The sequence below is a fragment of the Sus scrofa genome, unplaced genomic scaffold (genome assembly GCF_000003025.6).
Source record: "Sus scrofa isolate TJ Tabasco breed Duroc unplaced genomic scaffold, Sscrofa11.1 Contig1771, whole genome shotgun sequence".
NCBI lineage: Eukaryota > Metazoa > Chordata > Mammalia > Artiodactyla > Suidae > Sus > Sus scrofa.
In genome coordinates this window covers 1-21,006 of record NW_018084946.1, presented here as the reverse complement: position 1 = coordinate 21,006, position 21,006 = coordinate 1, and the positions used below count along the sequence as shown (strand labels likewise).

The window sequence follows — 21,006 nt, the reverse complement described above, 5'->3', positions numbered from 1 at the left end:
GGGGATGCAGTCTCAAGTAGACCCCCTGGTTTCTGACTCACTAGGGGAGCTCTTCCATCCACATCAGGCCAATCTGCAGCCATCCCATGGTCAAATGTAGCAAATATGCCAAATTGTTACTGATTTATGCTAACTAGAGAAATACAACTCACAGCACAATATATTTTCTAAGATTTCTATTTTAATATTTTATTTAATTTTATTGGAGTACAGTTGAATTTCAAAATTGAGTTAGTTGCCAGTATACAGGAAAGTAAAACAATTATGCACATACATATATCCATTCCTCTTCAGATTCTTTTCCCATTACACAGTTATTGCACACTATTGAGTAGATTTCCCTGTGCTATAAAGTAGATCCTTGTTACTTATTTGGTCCCCTGGTGGCTCAGTGGGTCAAGGATCTGACATTGTCATTGCTGTGTCTCAGATTCAATCACTGGCCAGGGAATTTCTGCAAGCCACTGGCACAACCAAAAAAAAGTATGCTCAGACTAATCCCAATTCAATTAAATCAGAATATCTAGTGGTGAGACCAAGGTGTCAGTAGTTTAAGCTTGCCAGGCGATTTGAAGAAATGTCAAGGTTGGGAGGCAGCATCATATATCCTCATAACATAACCTGCACATGCAGATTTGAAGAAACAGAAATTACTATGGAAAATACACAAGAGCTGTGGAAAAGTTGTAAATGTTCAATATATTGAAAAAGAGTTGTTCATCTTTCAAGAATGCCTGGATCACCAAAGATAAACTATAAAATCACTGTAGATATAGTAATGTTCACTCACGCAGTGATTATGATCTACAAAGGATCCTAGAACACTCCGCCAGTCATAGTAATGCCATAAAAGAGGAGAAACATTGAAATAGTAAGCCAGGAGAGGCATCAAGCCAAAAAGAACTACAAAAATGATGTAATAAGAGAGTGAGAATTTCAAGTGTACATGTTCAGTTTTGCTGCATTATCCAGCCAACACTCCACATGGCTGGCAGAGGTACTCAGATTACACTGACTTTCTGAGAAACCTCCTCATGGCCCTTTGGATGTCACTGTTCGCAAACTGTAGATGAAGGGATTCAGCAGGGGGTGACCACAGTATACAACACTGAGGCCACTGAATCCCTCCTGGGAGAATGTGAGACAGCTGAGCTGAAGTACACCCCAAGGCCTGTTCCATAAAATAAGCAAACACCTACCAGGTGAGAGCCACAGGTGGAGAAGGCTTTATATCTCCCTCCTGGAGAGGGGATTCTCAGAATGGAAGAAGTGATTTTATAGTAAGAGAAAAAGATCCCTGAGACTGGAGTCCCAGCAAAAATGGCACCAACAAAATACATGATTAAGTTATGGGTGAGAGTGTCAGAACAGGCTACCTTGAGGAGTAGAGAAGGGTCACAGAAGAAATTAGAAATTTCCACATTCTTGAAGCAGGTAAGTTGTAGCACAATCCAATTGTGCACCTGAGACTCCAAAAGGCTAACCAAAAAGACACCAAAACTAAGTTGCAACGGAGGTGTGAGTTCATGATGACCAGGTAGTGCAGTGGGTGACAGATGGCCACAAACCTGTCATAGGCCATCACAGTTAGAAGTGTACAATCCACAGCCCCCAGAATAATAAAAATAGGCATCTGAGTTAAGCAGCCCACATAGGAGATGACTGTGCTGTGAGTGTGGATGTTCACAATCATCCTGGGGATGGTGGTAGAGATGAAGCCCATGTCAGCCAAAGACAGGCTGCAGAGGAATAAGTACATAGGGGTGTGGAGGTGGGAGTCGAGGTGACAGCCAGGATGATGTGCAGGTTCCCCAGCATGGTGACCAGGTACATGGACAGGAACAGGACAAAGAGGAAGGGCTGCAGGTCTGGACCATCTGAGAGGCCCAGGAGGAACAATTCTGAAACATTTGTTACATTTCTGGTTCTGTGTAACTTGGACAAATTTTAAACAAAAAAGGAGGGTTGAAAACAAGGAAATATGTAAGTGGGAATGCAGCATTCTTTTCATATTTTGTCTGCAAGCATTTCATTTCCAAGGTCATATACCCAGTGTCTCAGTGTGATAAATTTTATCTGCTTAGAACATGTTCCTCTTTGGTTTCTGTGTTATCCACCTATTTCTATTCACTCTTGCTTTGTAAAACACTACTGAGGGGTAAGAGGGAGCAAGAACCTTAGAGACAATCAATTCATGATCTAAATGGAATATAGCCTACTTCTTTAAAAATAATGTAGAATGAGAAATCGCCTTCCTCCTTAAGAAAAACATACTTTGAATTTAAAGAAATCAAGACATAGTTGCAGAAATCTTTTTTTATTCAAACACAATTCTAGGTATTTCCTTCATTTAGAATAATTATAAATCTCTATGAACACAGAACCATGTCATCTGGATTCTAAATTAGAAATGAATATTCATAATCAGAAAACATTTTAGGAGTTCCTGCTGTGGCTCAGGGGTTCAAGAAGCCAACATATGTCAAAGAGCATTCTGCCTATGTTTTCATCTAGCAGTTTTATAGTGTCCGGCCTTACATTTAGGTCTTTAATCCATTTTTTGGTATGGTATTAGAGAGTGTTCTAACTTCATTCTTTTACATGTAGCTGTCCAGTTTTCCCAGCACCACTTACTGAAGTGACTTTTTGGCAATTGCAGATTCTAGCCTTATTTGTCTAGATTAGTTGACCATAGGTGCATGGGTTTATTTCTGTGTTTTCTATTCTGTTTCACTGATCTATGTGTCTGTTGTTTTCCAGCACCATACTGTTTTCATGACTGTAGCTGTGTATGGTCTGAAGTCAGAAAGCCTGATTCTACCATTTCTGGGTTGTATTTTCCAATTTTGTTTGGCTTTTTGGGGTCTATTTGTGTTTTCATGTATATTTAAAATATTTTGTTCTACTTCTGTAAAGAATATCCTTGGATCTTGTTTGATCCACCTCCTAGAATAATGTCAATTAAAAACAAGAACAGGAGTTTGGGTCATGACTCAGTGGAAACAAATCTGACGAGTATCCATGAGGATGCAGGTTTGATCTCTGGGCTTGGTCAGTGGATTAAGGATCCAGCATTGCCATGAGCTGTGGTGTAGGTTGCAGACACAGCTTGTATCTGGTATTGCTGTGGCTATGGCTTAGGCCTGTGGCTACAGCTCTGATTCAACCCCTAGCCTTGGAACCTCCATATGCTCTGGGCGCAGCCCTATAGAGACAAAAAAAAAAAAAAAAAAAATCCAGGATCTTATTAAACTAAAAAGATTTTGCACAGCAAAGGAAACTATTTTTTAAAATGAAGAGATAATTCACAGAATGGGAGAAAATCTTTGCAAATGATGCAACAGACAAGGGCCTCTTCTCCAAAGTATACAAATAGCTCATAAAATTCAACAATAAAAAAAGCAACACAATTGAAAATTGGACAGAAGACCTAAATAGACATTTCTTCAAAGAAGACATATAGTTAGCCAGTAGGCACATGAAAAAACTCTCAACATCATTAATTATTACAGAAATGCAAATCAAAAACTACTATAAGGTACCACCTCACACCTGTCAGAATCGCCATCATTAATAAGTCAACCAATAACAAATACTGGAGAGGGTGTGGAGAAAATGTTTCCCTCCTTCAATGTCAGTGGGAATGTAAATTGGTACAACCACTATGGAAAACATTATGTAGGTTCTTGGAAAACTAAATATAGAACTACCATATGGTCTAGAAATCCTACTGGTGTATTTAGAAATTAGACAAATTTTATGTCAATGATTAAATAATAATGAAATTTTAAAAACACTCCAATATTTTTATTTTATACAGGGTTATTGTTTCAAAATAATACTATCTCAGTAAAATCTCTGGTGTCTGAGAATACTTTACTTATTTTGGACACTCTTCTACAGTATCCAAATAATATCACTTTATTTTTTTTTCTTTTTTTCCCAGTTTATTGAAGTATTACTGACAAAAATTGCATAAAATTGTTCAGCTGAAATGTTTTTATAAAGATGTACAAAATGATTTAATACACACAGACATTGTGAATGATTATCACAATCAAGTTAATTAACATACCCATCACCTACAGTTACTATTTGTGTGTGTGTGTGTGTGTGTGTGTGTGTGTGTGTGTGTGAGAGAGAGAGAGAGAGAGAGAGAGAGTTTGGTAACAGTTTAGCAGATCTCACTAGCGGAATTCAAGAATAAAATACATAATTGTTAACTATGGTTACCATACTATAAATCAGATCCCCCCAACTTACTCATTTTATAACTGAAAGTTTGTGCCCTTTGACCAGCATCTGCTCACTTCCACCACCTCTTGCCCTCCCAGCTACAGATCTAATCCAGATGATCCTATGAGTTTGATTTTCATAGATTCTACACATAAGTGAGATCATGCAGTATTTGTCTTCCTATGTTTGGTGTATTTCAGTGAGTATAATTGAACTCTCCAGTTCCATCCATGTTGTCACAAATGGCAGGAGTTCCTTCTTTTATGGCTGAATAGTATTCCTTTGTCTAAATACACAAAACATTTCCTTCATCCCCTCATCTGTCAACAGACATGTTGGTTGCTTCCATATTTTACTATTTGAATAATGCTGCAAAAAACATGGGAGGGCAGACAGTTCTTTGAGGTCCCAATTTCATTTGTTTGGGATATACCCTGAAGTGGAGTTGCCGGATGATGCGGTAGTCCTATTTCAATTAGCAGCAATTTTTAATTTTTAAGAGACTTCCATCTGTTTTCCATAATGGCTGTACCAATATTCATTCCCACCAATCAGGTGCAAGGGCTGCCTTTTCTCCAGAGCTTCACCAACATTTGTTGTCTTTTTTATATGTAATTGCCATCCTAACATATGAGAAGTGATATTTCAATGGGGTTTTGACTTGAGTCTCCTGATACTAATGATGTGGAGCTAATAGGCTTCAGACACCTAATAGGCTTGTTTTCCTGACCATAAATCCTCTCGTTTACAGCTGAGGAGCTTAGCACTAGGGGAGGCCCCAGAGCCCAGAGTATGACCCAGCCTTCTCACATCTAGCTAGCAGGTTTGCATGTCAATCTTTCCTGATACAGGAATTGCAATTCTCTCACTTCTGCTACCTGATGGTAATTCAGTTTCATTGTTTTGACATGTCACTCTATGATTTGATGCAGAAAAAAATCAAAATTAATAATGTAAACAAGTCTGGGAAGTTTCCTTACTATGAAATTAGGGTAATAATTGAACCTACCTAGTGAGACTATTGAAAGAAAGTTTGACAAAATCAGTAATATTGCTTAGACCAGTGCTTTTAAGTGCCAGTTGGCTGGTAATTCATGTGTGCTTATTTTAAAAATACGCAGACAACACACCCTCAGCCTAGAACCAATATCAGGATCTCTGCAGGTGACTTTTTCAATCACACTAATGAGAATCTGGGCTTAATAAACACTGTCTTGGAATATTGCCCAACACTTAAAGAAAGCTCCAGGAATATTACCTATAATTGCTCTCATCAATACACACCATCACTTATTAAATATGAATGTTTAATAATACTTGCTTCAGTTTTCATATTTTATTGAGGTGTGAAACATATCTGATAACATTTGGCTTTTTCTTGGATCTCAGCTCAATCCCATCCCTCTGTATACCTGTCCCCTAAAAGTAACCAGTGGCATGAAGTTGATGGGTATATTTCCTTGTCAACATTTCCATGATGTCAATATTCATTTATGTACCTCTAAGTAGATTTCTTAAAAATCTCACCTTAGCATATTTCCTCTAAAATGTACTTTACCTAAACTTTGAGGTGAAATCTCTTTGTGAATACAAATAAGTACTTCAAACATTTTTCCTGATGCACATGGTTGCAAAAGGCAAAACATAACTTATTTGGTTTATAAATTTATAAATTTATATTTATGTATTTTAATATAAATTTAACACATTTAAACTATATTGTTTGTGTATATTTACTGTACTTATATAATCATATATTTTATTTATTAAATAGTTAACTTAAACACTTTATATTATTATTTATATCAGAGTCCTTTTACAACAGTCCTATGAAAATTCTTGTGCCACACTTTGTATCTTACAAATGAGAATATGCATATGAACTGTGAGTGGCGAATAGTTCAATTTCTAAGAACTAGTGAATATTCAGTTTTACTCATATTAATTGCTTATATTTTTATTGTCTAAGTCCTATGCCTTGATTTCCATGTTTTCAGACTCTCTGAAAGTTCCAAGCAGAGGTGCAGAAGTCTAACGGCAGATACATCTGATGTACGTTATTTTAAATAGTTTCATTTTCCTAAGTAGGAATGGATCCCAAGACTAATTTTTATGTCTCCTTTTGTGGTTGAGTAGGCTGATAATGGGTATGGAGGAAGAAGTAGACAGTTGAAATAAGATCCAGGAGCAAGATCAATAGAGAGATCTATCCTTAAATATCCTGCACCAATTCTTTTTGTGATTTTATTTTATTTTATTTTCATCAGAGTACAGTTGATTTACAGTGCTGTGTCAATGTCTGCTGCAGAGCATATTGACCACGTCATACATATGTATACATTTTTTTTCATGCCATCTTCCATCACGTTCTATCCCAAGAGACTGGATATGGTTCCCTAGGTTGTACAGCATGACCTTATTGCTTATCCATTCTAAATGTAAGAGTTTGGAACTATCAACCCCAACTCCCAGTCCATCCCATTCCTCTCCCTTCCCCTTGGCAACCACAAGTGTTCTCTATGTCTGTGAGTCTATTTCTGTTTTGTATATAGGATCATTTGTGCCTTATTTTATTTTATTTTATTTTATTTACTTTATTTTATATTTTGCTCTTTAAGGCCCACCTGTGGCATATGGATTGTCCGGGGCTGGGGTCTAATCAGAGTCACAGCTGCTGGCCTACACCATAGCAAAAACAGCACCAGATCTGAGCCATGTCTGTGACCTACACCACAGCTCATGGCAACAGTGGGAGGAAGGGATTGAACATGCAACCTCATGGTTCCCATGGATTCATTTCCCCTGTGCCACGATGGGAACTCTGATTTGTGCCATGCTTTAGATTTCAAATATAAGTGATATCAGATGGCATTTGTCTTTCTCTGTCTCTTTCTGTCACTCAAACATCTTTCCTATCATCCATACAGCAAACACTACCTACTGTGTTCTGCAGGAAAACTCCAGAGAGAAGGGCTTTGTGAGCAGGGAGTTTCTGCCAGCTCTCACAGGGAAGACACATGACTGCTGAGGTTGGCAGGGGAAAGCCTGCTCAGATGCATTGTGTCTGGACTCAGTCTGTCCAGGATGACTGGCTTCAAACATGGCTTTAACTCGTACTAACCAATACCACAGTAAATGTTACATAAAATGCTGTGCCTTCCTCTTATTGAAATAATCATGGGATGTGGGTACTTACAGTTTGAGAGATGATGCAGATGTACTCAAACAAGAGACATAATACACAAACCACAGAGCCCGACACTCATCAACAGTACATGATGTTTTGTTTAATGCCATCCTCCTTCTCATCTTCATCATTGCTTTCATGAGCATTTGAATTGCTAAGAGGGAAGTTTAGAGGGTTCTTGTTCTGCTATGGTGGGAGGGATGCCAGGCAGAGGCAAAGCCAGTGAGGATGGATGCAGAAGTCTGAATGAGAATTCTCACACCCAAACCAGAACCAAGAACAAAAATTTCAGAGGGCTCTGCTCCAAAATTCTGTACATCGATGACCCTTCATCTTTCTATACCAACCATCATTTAGCCTCCTGGAGAAAAATCATGCTTCCCAAGAAACCCTCCATCAATCACTCTTTCCCCTCAACACTTACTGGGCTTGGATGCATCTCTGCTGGACCATGACCAAGGAGTAGAGATTCACTGCCCTCTCCTGCCTGGTGTGTGATGAAGGTTCAGGCTCTCTCCTCAGAACTGGCAGGAAGTCAGACTCAGGCTGGGAACCACCGATACAGATGCTCACAATGATGGAGACACGGGTCTAGAATCCATACTCTTAGAACTGGCAAACTGAAGAGATGGAAGCACTGGCCAATTATGTACAGTGGTGTGACCTGAGGTCTCAGTGCACAAAGCTCATAATTAGCCAGTTGGTCCATGTTGTCCCAGTCTCTGGAGACTTGTTTGTATTAATGGAAGAAGTAAAAAAAGAGAAAACTGAACATGCCTGGAAGGTTCTTGGTCCCTAGTCTCTTCAGGAGGATGTTTCACCCATACCTTGTCTCCTTACATGTAACATGTTGCAGAATGTTAACATAATATTTCAGATATTTCCCCCAATGTAATCAGTCAATGTATGATTTTAATCCCTGTAAACCCATTGTATTCATCACAAAATCTATGCAGCACTGGGCCATCTACAGCAAGAATGTGATACCTTTTCAATTTTCTCAGCTAATATATGTCTCCAAGGATTACTTATTTTCATTACCTTAGTTCTTACTTGGAATGGCACTTTATATTGTGGAGATTTACGGGTGTGTGTGTGTGAGGGGGGTGTTTACTAATTCAATGAGTCTTCACTTCTAAGTTTCCTCTAATGGAATTAGGTTTCCCTATTAGGATACTCTTGATTTTGTCTTTATTTGGTAACTGATATTTACTTAAATATTTCAGAGGGCCTTCCAGAATGTTGCAATCTAGCAGTCAGTCAGGGCTACAGACACCTGGAGGCTTGATTGGCAGAGGAGCACTTCTCCAGCTCACTCATGGGGCTATTGTTATGATTCACAAGTACACAGAAAATTATCCAGAGAACTCCCATAGTTCCTTGACTCATGGGCCCCTGAGAATACCTCACCACAGGAACTGTGTTCTCTCAACAGAGAGAGGAGAGAAGAAAAAGGAGGAAAAAAGGTCAGATTTTCTAAAATCTATCCTCAAGTGACGACATCCCAATGTGCTCCAAGCATTTTAAGATCAAGTCCATTTGCCTGCTTTCTAGCATATTCCCAACTTCATCCCACCACCATAATCTACATAAAATAATCTGGAGCTGCTCAAGCAAATGGGTAGATCTTCCCCTCCACTGGGTTCTTCTGCAGACCACCCCTCTACTGCTTCTGGTTGCTCAATTTCAAGTAGACCCCCTGATTTCTGACCAACTAGGAGAGCCCCTCCATCCACATCAGGCCAATCTGCAGCCATTCCAATGTCAAATTAAGCCAATGTTCCCAGGGTGGACTCCATTCTCCCTGGAATCTCTTTGCTTTAGGTTTCTTTGTGTTTTCAGCTCTTGAAGCCTTTCATAAAATATGGTTGGGGATTACCTGTTTTGTTTCATTTTTTTGCTGGTGGATAGAGCAGGAGGTATGTGGATAGTGTGGTCGTATAACCTTCTCAGTCTTATCCATGCAGCCTTCCCGACACAGTGACCTCTCTGCTGATGAATACAGAGATTGGTTTGGCATTAAGTGATAGGAAAAGCTAATGTACACCAAAGCAAATTGGATACGGAGCAAAGCATGTTATTACCTGTGTGTGGATAAGTGATGGAGAGTATATTTAGGAGAGAACACATGGCAGGTAAGTAGAGGTAGATATGAGAGGGGAGACTGGGTATTGGGGCAACTAAAATAATTAGTCCACAGGGGAAAAAACTATTATTAAACTGAAATGATGCATAGTGATTTCAAGGGATAAGATTCTAGAGTCAATGACAATGCCAATTTATAGGATATGAGACGAGGAAACCAGTGGTAGTTATATTTGTACCATAAAACATCCTTTAACCTCCTGTGCCTGGCCAGGGACAAAACCTGTACCTCTGCAGAAACATAAGCTGCTGCAGTCAGATCCTTAACCCACTGCGCCATAGTTGTAACTCCCTACTGCTCCATTTGATCTCTTCCCAACAAGGAAGTTAATTTTAAATGAGCATCTTGGAATTTATGTTACCTGGTATTACTAACTGTGATCTTGAGTAGCATACAAATCATCTTTCTAACAACCTCATCTGTAGAATGAAGTTAACAAAAAATTTCAACTGATAGGGTGGTTGAGATGAGGTACATAAAATTACTTATTAGAACATTTTTTGAGGAGTATGTATGATCCCCTTTTTATGTGGAATCTAAATCATTGAACTCAAAAGGAACAGAGGGTATTTACTCCCATTTCATCAATTGTGAACATTGTGGAGATATATTACATGAATATTGTAGCACACCTAGCACTGATACTCAGGTGGATACTTTCTATTATAGTATTTTTGGATTTGCATTTTCCTATTTTCACTTGCTGTGAGAATTTTATGTTTTTATTCAATTTTTTGGCTTTCATTTTTTTTATGCTGTACAGCATGGTGACCCAGTTACACATTTATGTGTACATAAATTTTTTTCTCACATTATGTGGTCCATCATAAGTGACTAGATAGAGTTCCCAGTGCTACAGAACAAGATCCCATTGTAATCCATCCTGAAGGCAATATTCTGCATCTATTTACCCCAAGCTCCCAGTCCCTCCCATTCCCTCCTTCCCCCTTGGCAACCACAAGTCTATTCTCCAAGTCCATGATTTTATTTTCTTTGGAAAGGTTTCTTTGTGCTGTATATAATATTCCAGATACAAGTGACATCATATGGTTTTCGTCTTTCTCTGACTTACTTCACTCAGGATGAAAGTCTCTAGTTCCATCCATGTTGCTGCAAATGGCATTATGTCATTCTTTTTTATGTCCAAGTAGTATTCCATTGTGTGTATATACCACATCTTCCTAAAACAGGATATATATATTTAGCAGAACATAAACTGAAATTAAACCAAACACACACACAAAAACAACATAACTACGGCTCTTTCCAAGATGCTTTGGCTATTACTTAGGTTTGCATAAGTTGATATGCATATATAACATTTCAGTACAGTTAATCATTTCTTATTGGGCTACATCTCTTCCTAAAAACTATTAGAAATTTTCCTCTGTCAAATGTATTATTTTCTTTCATAGCAAAGTCAAGTGTATTGTTTTCTTTAATATCAACATTTCTCACAAACAAATGGATATTTTTGGTTGATAACTGATTCACTTTGCTGTATACCTAAAGTTAACACAATATTGTAGGTCAAAAAGGCTCCAATAAAATTTTCTTTGTGTTTGACATCTACGTTCATTGTAGTGAAATGCCTACCTCAATAACTTAAATAGTGAAACGTGAAGTAAATTGAACTAGTCTTGCACAGCTTCAGAGGGCCCAGACTACTACCATTAAAAATGAAGCCTAACAAATCTAAGCAGGAATGGACACTCATCTTGTGGAGCACAAACAGGAGCCCTCAGACTTAGTTCTTGTGACAGAATACAGAATGGCATGATAATCGGGCGAAGTCCTAAGCAGGCCATTTCTGGTAAAGGTATGAGCTCCCATTTGCTTGACCACATTACAATCCTAAATAATGGAAAAGAAGATAAATTCATTGTGATGATTTGGGTGATTTAATGATCCTCAGATATCATAGAGCCACACAGCAACTGAAAATATGACATCACACCCTATTTCCCAGTGGCGTACCCAACACTAAGACGGAGTCTTAACAACAACATAAAATAATCTGGAGGTGCCCAAGCAAATGGGTAGGTCTTCCCCTCCACTGGGCACTCCTGCAGACCACCCCTCTACTGCTTCTGCTTGCTCAATTTCAAGTAGACCCCCTGATTTCTGACCAACTAGGAGAGCCCCTCCATCCACATCAGGCCAATCTGTAGCCATTCCAATGCCAAACTGAAGCAATGTTCCCAGGGTTTCTGATATACACTAACTAGAGTGGACTCTATTCTCCCTGGAACCTATTTGCTTTAGGTTTCTTTGTGTTTTCAGCTCTTGAAGGCTTTCATAAAATATGGTTTGGGAGTACCTGTTTTTGTTTTGTTTTTTGCTAGTGAAGCGAGTGGGATGTATGTGGATAGTGTGGTGGTGTAACCTTCTCAGTCTTATCCGTGCAGTCTTCTTGACACAGTGACCATTCTGCTGATGAATGCAGAGATTGGTTTGTCATTAAGCGATAGGAGAAGCTGAAATGTATACCAAAGCAAACTGGATATGGAGCAAAGCATGATATTTATGTGTGTGTAGATAATTACTGGACAGTATATTTAGGAGAGAACATGGCAGGTAAGTAGAGGTGGATATGAGAGGGGGGACTGGGTATTGGGGCACCTAAAATAATTAGTCCACAGGGGGAGAATGTATTATTCACCTGATATGATTTCATGGTGATTTTAAGGAATAAGATTCTAGAGTCAATAATGAATATGAATTTATGACATGGGATATGAAAACCAATGATAGTTATGTTTATACCATTAAAAAAATCCTTTAACACATTGTGCCAGACTGGGGCTCAAACCTGTGCCTCTGCAGCTATCCAGGCCATTGCAGGTGGAGCCTTAACCCACTGCACCACAGTGGTAACTCCACTGCTCCATTTTATCTCCTTGTGATAATGAAGTTAATTTTAAGTGAGCATCTTGGAAACTGTGATCTTGATTATGATACGACATCTTTCTAACTTCCTCATCTATAGAATAGCATTGACAAAATTTTTAACTGATAGACTGGCTGAGATGAGGTAACCAATACTACCTATTAGAACATTTTTTGATTGCATATTTTGAGACTATTTTCTCCAATTCTGTATGTTGTCTTTTTTTTATGGTTTCCCTTTGTTGTGCCAAAGCTTGTCAGTTTGATTATGTCCCATTGGTTTATTTTTGCTTTTATTTCTGTTGCCTTGGGAAATTGACCTAAGAAAACATTGTAAGGTTGATGGCATAGAATGTTTTGCCTAGGTTTTCTTCCATGAGTTTGATGATGTCTTGTCTTATGTTTAAGTCTTTAAGCCATTTTGAGTTTATTTCTGTGCATGGTGTGAGGGTGTGTTCTAGTTTCATTGATTTTCATGTGGCTGTCCAGTTTTCCCAGCATCACTTGCTGAAAAGACTGAGAATCTGGGGTTAAAGGATGCAAATTATTGCCTTTGGAATGCATTAGCAAGGAGATTCTGCTGTATAGCCTTGGGAATTATATCTACTCACTTATGATGGAGCATGATGGAGGATAATGTGAGAAAAAGAATATATATGTGTATGTGTGACTGGGTCACTTTGCTGTACAGTGGAAAATTTACAGAACACTGTAAACCAGACATAATGGAAAAAATAAAAAGCATTTTTTAAAAGTAACATTGTTTGAGGAGTATGTATGATCTCCCTAATATGTGGAATTTAAATTATGGAACTCTTCCTAAAAACTATTGGAATTTTCCTCAACCAAATGTATTGTATTCTTTCATAACAAAGCTAAGTATATCTTTTTTTAATATCAAATTTTCTCAAAAGGACTAGATGTATGTTTGTGTACAACTGATTCATATCACTGTACACCTGAAATTAACACAACATTGTAACTCAACTAGACTCCAATAAAATTTGCTTTATATTTGTCATCTCTGTAGTTGGTAGAGAAATGCCTACCTAAATAACCTAAAGACTGAATGCAAAGTAAATTAAGCTGATTTTGCACAGCTTTCAGAGGGACAAGACTACTCCTATGAAAATATTTTCTGACATGTAGAAATGCATGGACACTCATCCTGTGGGACACACAGGAACCCTCTCACTTTGTTCTTGTGACAGAATACAGGAAGTCATGGTAACCAAGTGAGGTCCTAATCCGGCTGCTTCTAGTAAAGGGAAGAGATCCCATTTGCTGACAGCATGCGTCTTTACAATCCTAAATTAATCGAAGTGATGAAAAATTCATTGTGATATTGTGTGACTTGATGATCCATCATTAGAGCACACAGCAACTAGAAGATGACATCACAACCTATTTTCCAGTGGTGTACCCAAACTAAGACAGAGCCTTGACCACCACCTTTTTCCCTTTGAACATTTTGCAAACTTCCAATTGCAGGTACATTACAAGTTATTACATACCTTGTAGGGTATGTAAGTATCAGTTAGGATTCAGTGAAGAAAAGAGAAACCAATGAGTCATTTTAATGGAGAAAATTTAATAGGAGTTGGTTAAAGGCAAAAAAGAACAAAGCATAACACAACTATCATAAGTGTAGGAAGAAGTTACTACACCTAAGGAATGAGGGTATAAAGGGAAAAGTTGAACACTTAGGTTGAGCATTTCAGGCAAAGAGACTTTTCTGACCATTCTTGAATAAATGTAAGATGAACACAGGATGGAAAATAGAGCAGTAATTTCAAGAGCCCCATCCTAAAGCAAAGTATAGAAGTGTGGGTTCGGAACAGAAACAATGCCTTCACAAATAGCACATAAGCCAAGCTCTAATGGTATAGAGAGACACCTTATGTGAAGAATCATAAACAGAGTAATGGTGATGGGGTTCCTGTTGTGGCAGTAGGTTAAGTATCAGATGCCTCCTCTGTGAAGATGAAAGCTCAAACCTGCTGCTTAGTGGGTTAAGGATCCAGTGTTGCCGCAAGCTACAGCACAGGTCACGAATATGGCTCAGATCCTGTGTGGCTGTGACTGTGGTGTAGGCCTGAAGCTGCAGCTCTGGTTTGACCCATTACCCAGGGAATTTCCATATGCCACAGGTGTGGCAGCTTAAAAAATAAAGAAGAAAAGAATTAATGGGGAAAATAAACTGCCCGTTGCTATAGTAGACTCTTCATATCTTCTGCCTTTGAGCTCTGATCTCTTTAGGATCTTCTTCTATGAGCAATTAGAAACCAAGCATAGAGGTCAACTTGGAATGAAAGATTTCTTAGATCAGAAGTTCCCTACCTAGCCATAAACTCTAACCACCTAGGTGCTTTAAAAAAAATCCTCATGCTCCAGACACAACCCATTCAATTATCAGGAAATCTGATGTTGAGATCCAGTTGTCAGCATTTTTAAGCATCCTGGAAGATTTCAATAAAAGCCAAGCTTGAGAAGCAGTGGCATGATTCTTCATACATATCCTGCATAAACAGTTTGGAAAAAGTTGTCAAAAATAATAGACATTTTCAATAATAAAAAGAGAGCTGGTCATCTTTTCAGGAAGCTTGGGTCAACATGATAAACTACAGACATCTCCATAGATACAATAAGAGTTAGCCATGCAGTAATTATGATATGCAAACATCCAAAACTCTCCTAGTCCCATGAAAGACATATCAAATGAAGCAATATTCAAATGTGAGGCAATGATAGGGATGAAGGCCATAAGAGCTACAAAAAGATGTAATGTGAGAGGAAGACTTTTCAGGTCTAGACATTGCATTTTGCTGCATGTTCCAACTACATTCCAAATGGATGACACAAGTACTTAGATTAGGTAGTTTTGCTGAGGAACCTCTCATGGCTCTTTTGATGTCTCTGTTCCTCAGGCTATAGATGAAGGGGTTCAGCATGGGGGTGACCACGTGTACAACACTGAGGCCACTGCATCCTTCCTGGGAAAATGTGAGACAGCTGAGCTGAGATACACCCCAAGGCCTGTTCCATAAAATAAGCAAACACCTGCCAGGTGAGAGCCACAGGTGGAGAAGGCTTTAGACCTCCCACCTGATGAAGAGACTCTCAGAACGGAGGAAAGAATTCGAGTATAAGAGAAAATGATCCCTGAGACCTGAGTACCACCATAAACGGCGCCAAAAAATACATGACTATGTTATTGGTGAGAGTATCAGAACAGGCTAGCTTGAGGAGCAGAGAAGGGTCACAGAAGAAATTGGAAATTCCACATCCTTGAAGCAGGGAAGTTGTATCACAATCCAATTGTGCACCTGGGAGTCCAAAAGGCTGATGAAAAAAGACACCAAGAGTAAGAAGCAACATAGGGGTGGGTTCATGATGACCGGGTAGTGCAGTGGGTGACAGATGGCCACAACCTGTCATAGGCCATCACAGTCAGTAGAGTACTATCCATACATCCAAAAAGAGTAAAAATAGACATCTGAGTTAAGCAGCCTGCATAGGAGATGACTCTGCTGTGAGTTTGTATGTTCACAATCATCTTGGGGACAGTGGTAGAGATGAAGCCCATGTCAGTCAAGGACAGGTTGCAGAGGAAGAAGTACATGGGGGTGTGAAGGTGGGAGTCAGAGGTAACAGCCAGGATGATGAGCAGGTTCCCCAACATGGTGACCAGGTACATGGACAGGAACAGCCCAAGGAGGAGGGGTTGCAGTTCTGGATCATCTGAGAGGCCCAGGAGGAAAAATTCTGAAACCCTTGTTTGATTTATGGTTAGATCTCTGGTTCTGTGCAGCTTTTTTAAAAACAAAAACAAAAAAAGAGGGTTGAAAATAAGGAAAGACGGGAGTTTCCTTAGTGGCTCAGTGGTTAACGAATCTGACTAGGAACCATGAGGTTGCGGGTTCGATCCCTGGCCTTGCTCAGTGGGTTAAGGATCCAGTGTTTGCCATGAACTGTGGTGTAGGTCAGATGCGGCTTGGATCTGGCCTTGCTGTGGCTATGGTAGGCCAGTGGCTACAGCTCTGATTAGATCCCTAGCCTAGGAAGCTTCATATGCTATAGGAGTGGCCCTAGAAAAGGCAAAAAAAGACAAAAAAAAAAGAAAAGAAGGAAATATGCAGCAGGCATGCAGCCCTCTTTCTATATTTTGGCTGCAAGCAATTCATTTCTAAGGTCATATACCCAGGACTTTCAGTAATATTTCTCAGTGTGACAAATTTTATCTGCTTAGAACATTTTCCTCATTAGTTTCTGTGTTGTTTACTTATTTCTATTCACTCTTATTTTGCAAAACAGTACCAAAGGGTACAAGGGAGCAAGAAACTTAGACAATCAAATGGTGATCTAAATTAAATACAGCCTACTCCTTTAAAATAACGTGGAATGAGAAATTACCTTTCTCTTTAAGAAAAACATACTCTGAATTTAAAGAAATCAAGGCATAGTTACAGAGATATTATTTTATTCAAACACAATTCTAGGTATTTCCTTCATTTGGAATAATTACAAATCTCTATGAATGCAGAACCACATCCTCTGGATTCTAAATTAAAAATGAATATTCATAATCAGAAAACATTTTAGGAGTTCCTGCTGGGGCTCAGGGGTTCAAGAAGCCAACGTATGTCAAAGAGCATTCTGCCTATGTTTTCATCTAGCAGTTTTATGGTGTTAGGGCTTACATTTAGGTCTTTAATCCATTTTGATTTTTTATGGTGTTAAGGAATGTTCCAACTTCATTCGTTTACATGTAGCTCTCCAGTTTTCCCAGGACCACTTGTTGAAGAGACTGTCTTGCTGCAATTGTATGTTTTAGCCTTATTTGTTTAGTTAATCAGAGGTGCATGGGTTTATTTCTGAGTTCTCTATTCTGTTCCACTGATCTATGTGTATGTTTTTGTGCCAGCACCATACTGTTTTTATGACTGTAGCTGTGTAGTGTAGTCCTAAGTCAGGAAGCCTGATTCCTCCATTTCTATTTTCTCTTTTTCAAAATTTCTTTGGCTATTTGGGGTCTTATGCATATTTTCATATATATTTAAAATATTTTGTTCTAGATCAGTGAATAATGTCCTTGGATCTAGTTTGATCCACCCACTAGAATAAGGTCAGTTAAAAACAAAAATAGGAGTTCCTGTCATGACTTAGTGGAAACAAATCTGACCAGTGTCCATGAGATAGAGGTTCAATCCCTGAATCTGGTCAGTGGGTTAAGGATCCGGCATTCCCATTAGCTGTAGTGTAAGTTGCAGACACCCCCTGTATCTGGTATTGCTGTGGTTCTGGCTTAGGCCTGTGGCTACAGCTCTGATTCAACCCCTAGCCTTCATATGCTCTGGGTATGGCCATAAAAGACCAAAAAAATCCAAGACCTTATTAAACTAAAATTTTGCACAGCAAAGGAAACTATTTTTAAAAATGAAGATACAACACACAAAATGGGAGAAAATCTTAGCAAATGATGTAACAGACAAGGGCCTAATCTCCAAAATATACAAATAGCTCATAAAATTCAACAATAAAAAGCAACCAATCAAAAAAGGGCAAAAGACCTAAATAGACATTTCTCAAAAGAAGACATACACTTAGCCAGTAGGCACATGAAAAATTGTTCAACATCATTAATTACTAGAGAAATGCAACTCAAAACTACTATAAGTTACCATCTCACACCAGTCATAATGGCCATTATCAACAAGTCAACAAATAACAAATGCTGGAGAGAGTGTGGAGAAAAGGGATCCCTCCTTCACTGTCAGTGGGAATGTAAATGGGTACAACCACTACGGAAAACAGTATGTAGGTACCTCAGAAAACTAAATATAGAACTACCATATGGTCCAGGAATCCCACCCTGGACATGTATCTGGACAAACATTAATTCAAAAATATATATGCACCCCTATGTTCATTGTAGCGCTATTCACAATAGCCAAGACATGGAAACAACCTAAATGTCCACTGACAGATGAATGGATTAAGAAGATGTGGTACATATATAATGGAATACTACTCAAACATAAAAAGGACAAACTATTGCCATTTGCAGCAACATGGATGGATTTAGAGACTCTCACACTAAGTGAAGTAAGTCAGAAAGAGAAAAATACCGTAGGAGATCATTAATACGTGGAATCTAAAATACGTCATACATGATCCTATCTACAAAACAGAGACATATCAGAGACATGGAGAGCAGACTTGCTGTTGCCAGGAGGGAGGTGCAGGGAGTGGGAGGGACTGGGAGTTTGGGGGTGGTAGATGCAAACTATGACATTTAGAATGGATAAGCAGTGAGGTCCTACTGTACAGCACAGGGAACTACATCCAATCTCTTGAGTTAGAACATGATGGAAAATAGTATTAGAAGAAATGTGTGTATCTGACTGGGTCACTTTGCTATAGAGCAGAAATTGAGAGAACATTGTAAACAAACTATACTTAATTAAAAAAATTTAAAAAGAACCTGACATAATGTCTGTGAGAAAGAAGTTTCAGTCCCTGGACACTCACGGTTAAGGAGCCAGCATTGCCACGATATTTAGCATAGGTCACAGATGTGGCTCAGATCCATTGTTGCCATGACTGTGGCAAAGGCTGCAGCTGTAGCTCTAATTCAACCACTAGTACAGGAACTTCCATATACTGTAGGTGTGGCTGTAAAAAGAAAAGGAAAGAAAAAAAGGAAACATTTTATGCAATATTCAGAGATTTATCATTTTTGTTTTTCTGTCTGCCCTCCTTCTTAAAATAAGTGATTACTCAAATATAAATGTTTTATTTTAAAGTTTACATAGTTTATACATCATATTTTTGGCTTTGGTGGACTTTGAATTTAGATAAGCTTGATTTAGTTAATTGCACAAAATCACATAGATTAATGACTATGAAAATGGTATCTTTAGAAATAGAGCTTCTGTCAATGATTAAATAATAATGAAATTTTAAAAATCTTAAAAACTCATTTTATACAGGGTTTTTGTTTCAAGACAATACCGTCTCAGTAAAATCTCTGGTGCTTGAGAATATTTTACTTATCTTGGGCTCTCTTCTCTAGTATCTGAATAATATCACTTCTCTGTTTTTTTCTTTTTTTCCCCCAGTTTCTTGAAGTATGACTGAAAAAAACTGCATAAAATTGTTCAACTGGAAGGTTTTTATAAAGACATACAGACATTGTGAATAATTATCACAGTCAAGTTAATTAACATATCCATCACCTACAGTTACTATTTACTCTTTGTGTGTGTGTGTGTGTGTGTGTGTGTGTGTGTATGGTGACAGTTAAGCAGAACTATCTATCAGATTTCAAAATATAATACATAATTGTTAACTATTGTAATCCTACTCTAAATTAGATCCCCAACTTATTCATTTTATAGCTGAAAGTTTGTGCCCTTTGACCAACATCTGCTCACTTGCTCCACCTCTTGACCCTCATAACTACAGATCTAATCCAGATGATCCCTGAGTTCCATTTTCTTAGATTCTACACATAAGTGAGATCATACAGTATTTGTCTTTCTATGTTTGGCATATTTTGATAAGTATAATTCTCTCCAGTACCATCCATGTTGTCACAAATGGCAGGAGTTCCTTCTTTTATGCTGAATAATATTCCTTTGTCTAAATACATTTCCTTTATCCCCTCATCTGCAACAGACATGTTGGTTGTTTCCATTTTTTGCAAGTTGAATAATGCTTTAAAAACGTGGAGGGCAGACATTTCTCCTGATTTCATTTATTTGGGATATATCCTGAAGTGGAGTTGCTGCATCATGTGGTAGTTCTAGTTCAATTAGTAGCAATTTTTAATTTTTAAGAGACTTCCATTCTGTTTTCCATAATGGCTGTACCAATATTCATTCCCACCAATCAGGTGCAAGAGTTCCCTTTTCTCCAGAGCTTCACCAACATTTGTTGTCTCTTTTATATGTAATTGCCATCCTAACACATGAGAAGAGGTATTCAAGGGGGTTTTGACTTGAGTTTCCTTATACTAATGATGTGGAGCTCATTTTCAGACCCTAACAGCCTGTTTTCCTGATCATAAACCTCCTGTTTACAGCTGAGGAGCTTAGCACTAGGGAGGTCCCAGAGCCCAGAGTATGACCCAGCCTTCTCACATCTAGCTAGCAGGTTTGCATGTCAATCTTTCCTGATACAGGAATTGCAATTCCCTTACTTTTGCTACCTGATTGTAATTCAGTTTCATTATTTTGACATGTCACTCTATGATTTGATGGAGAAAAAGAAAATAAATAATGTAAACACATCTAGGAAATTCCTTACTATGAAATTAGGATAATAAATGAAGCTACCTAATAGAACTACTGAAAGAAAGTTTGACAAAATCATTAATATTGCTTAGACCAGTGGTTTTAGTACCAGTTTGTTGATAATTCATGCATACTTATTTAAAAATACACAGACAACACCCTCAGCCTAGAACCAGTATCAGGATCCCTGCAGGTGACTTTCTCAGCCACACTAATGAGAATCTGGGCTTATAATCACTGCCTTGGAATAC

At 38.4% G+C, this 21,006-nt stretch overlaps 2 pseudogenes; both read right to left on the bottom strand.

The window, feature by feature from the left end:
• Positions 1-1,032: 1,032 nt before the first annotated feature.
• On the bottom strand, positions 1,033-1,941 carry LOC110258275 (annotated as a pseudogene).
• A 13,231-nt stretch (positions 1,942-15,172) lies between these two features.
• Positions 15,173-16,269, bottom strand: LOC110258274 (annotated as a pseudogene).
• Positions 16,270-21,006: the final 4,737 nt, after the last annotated feature.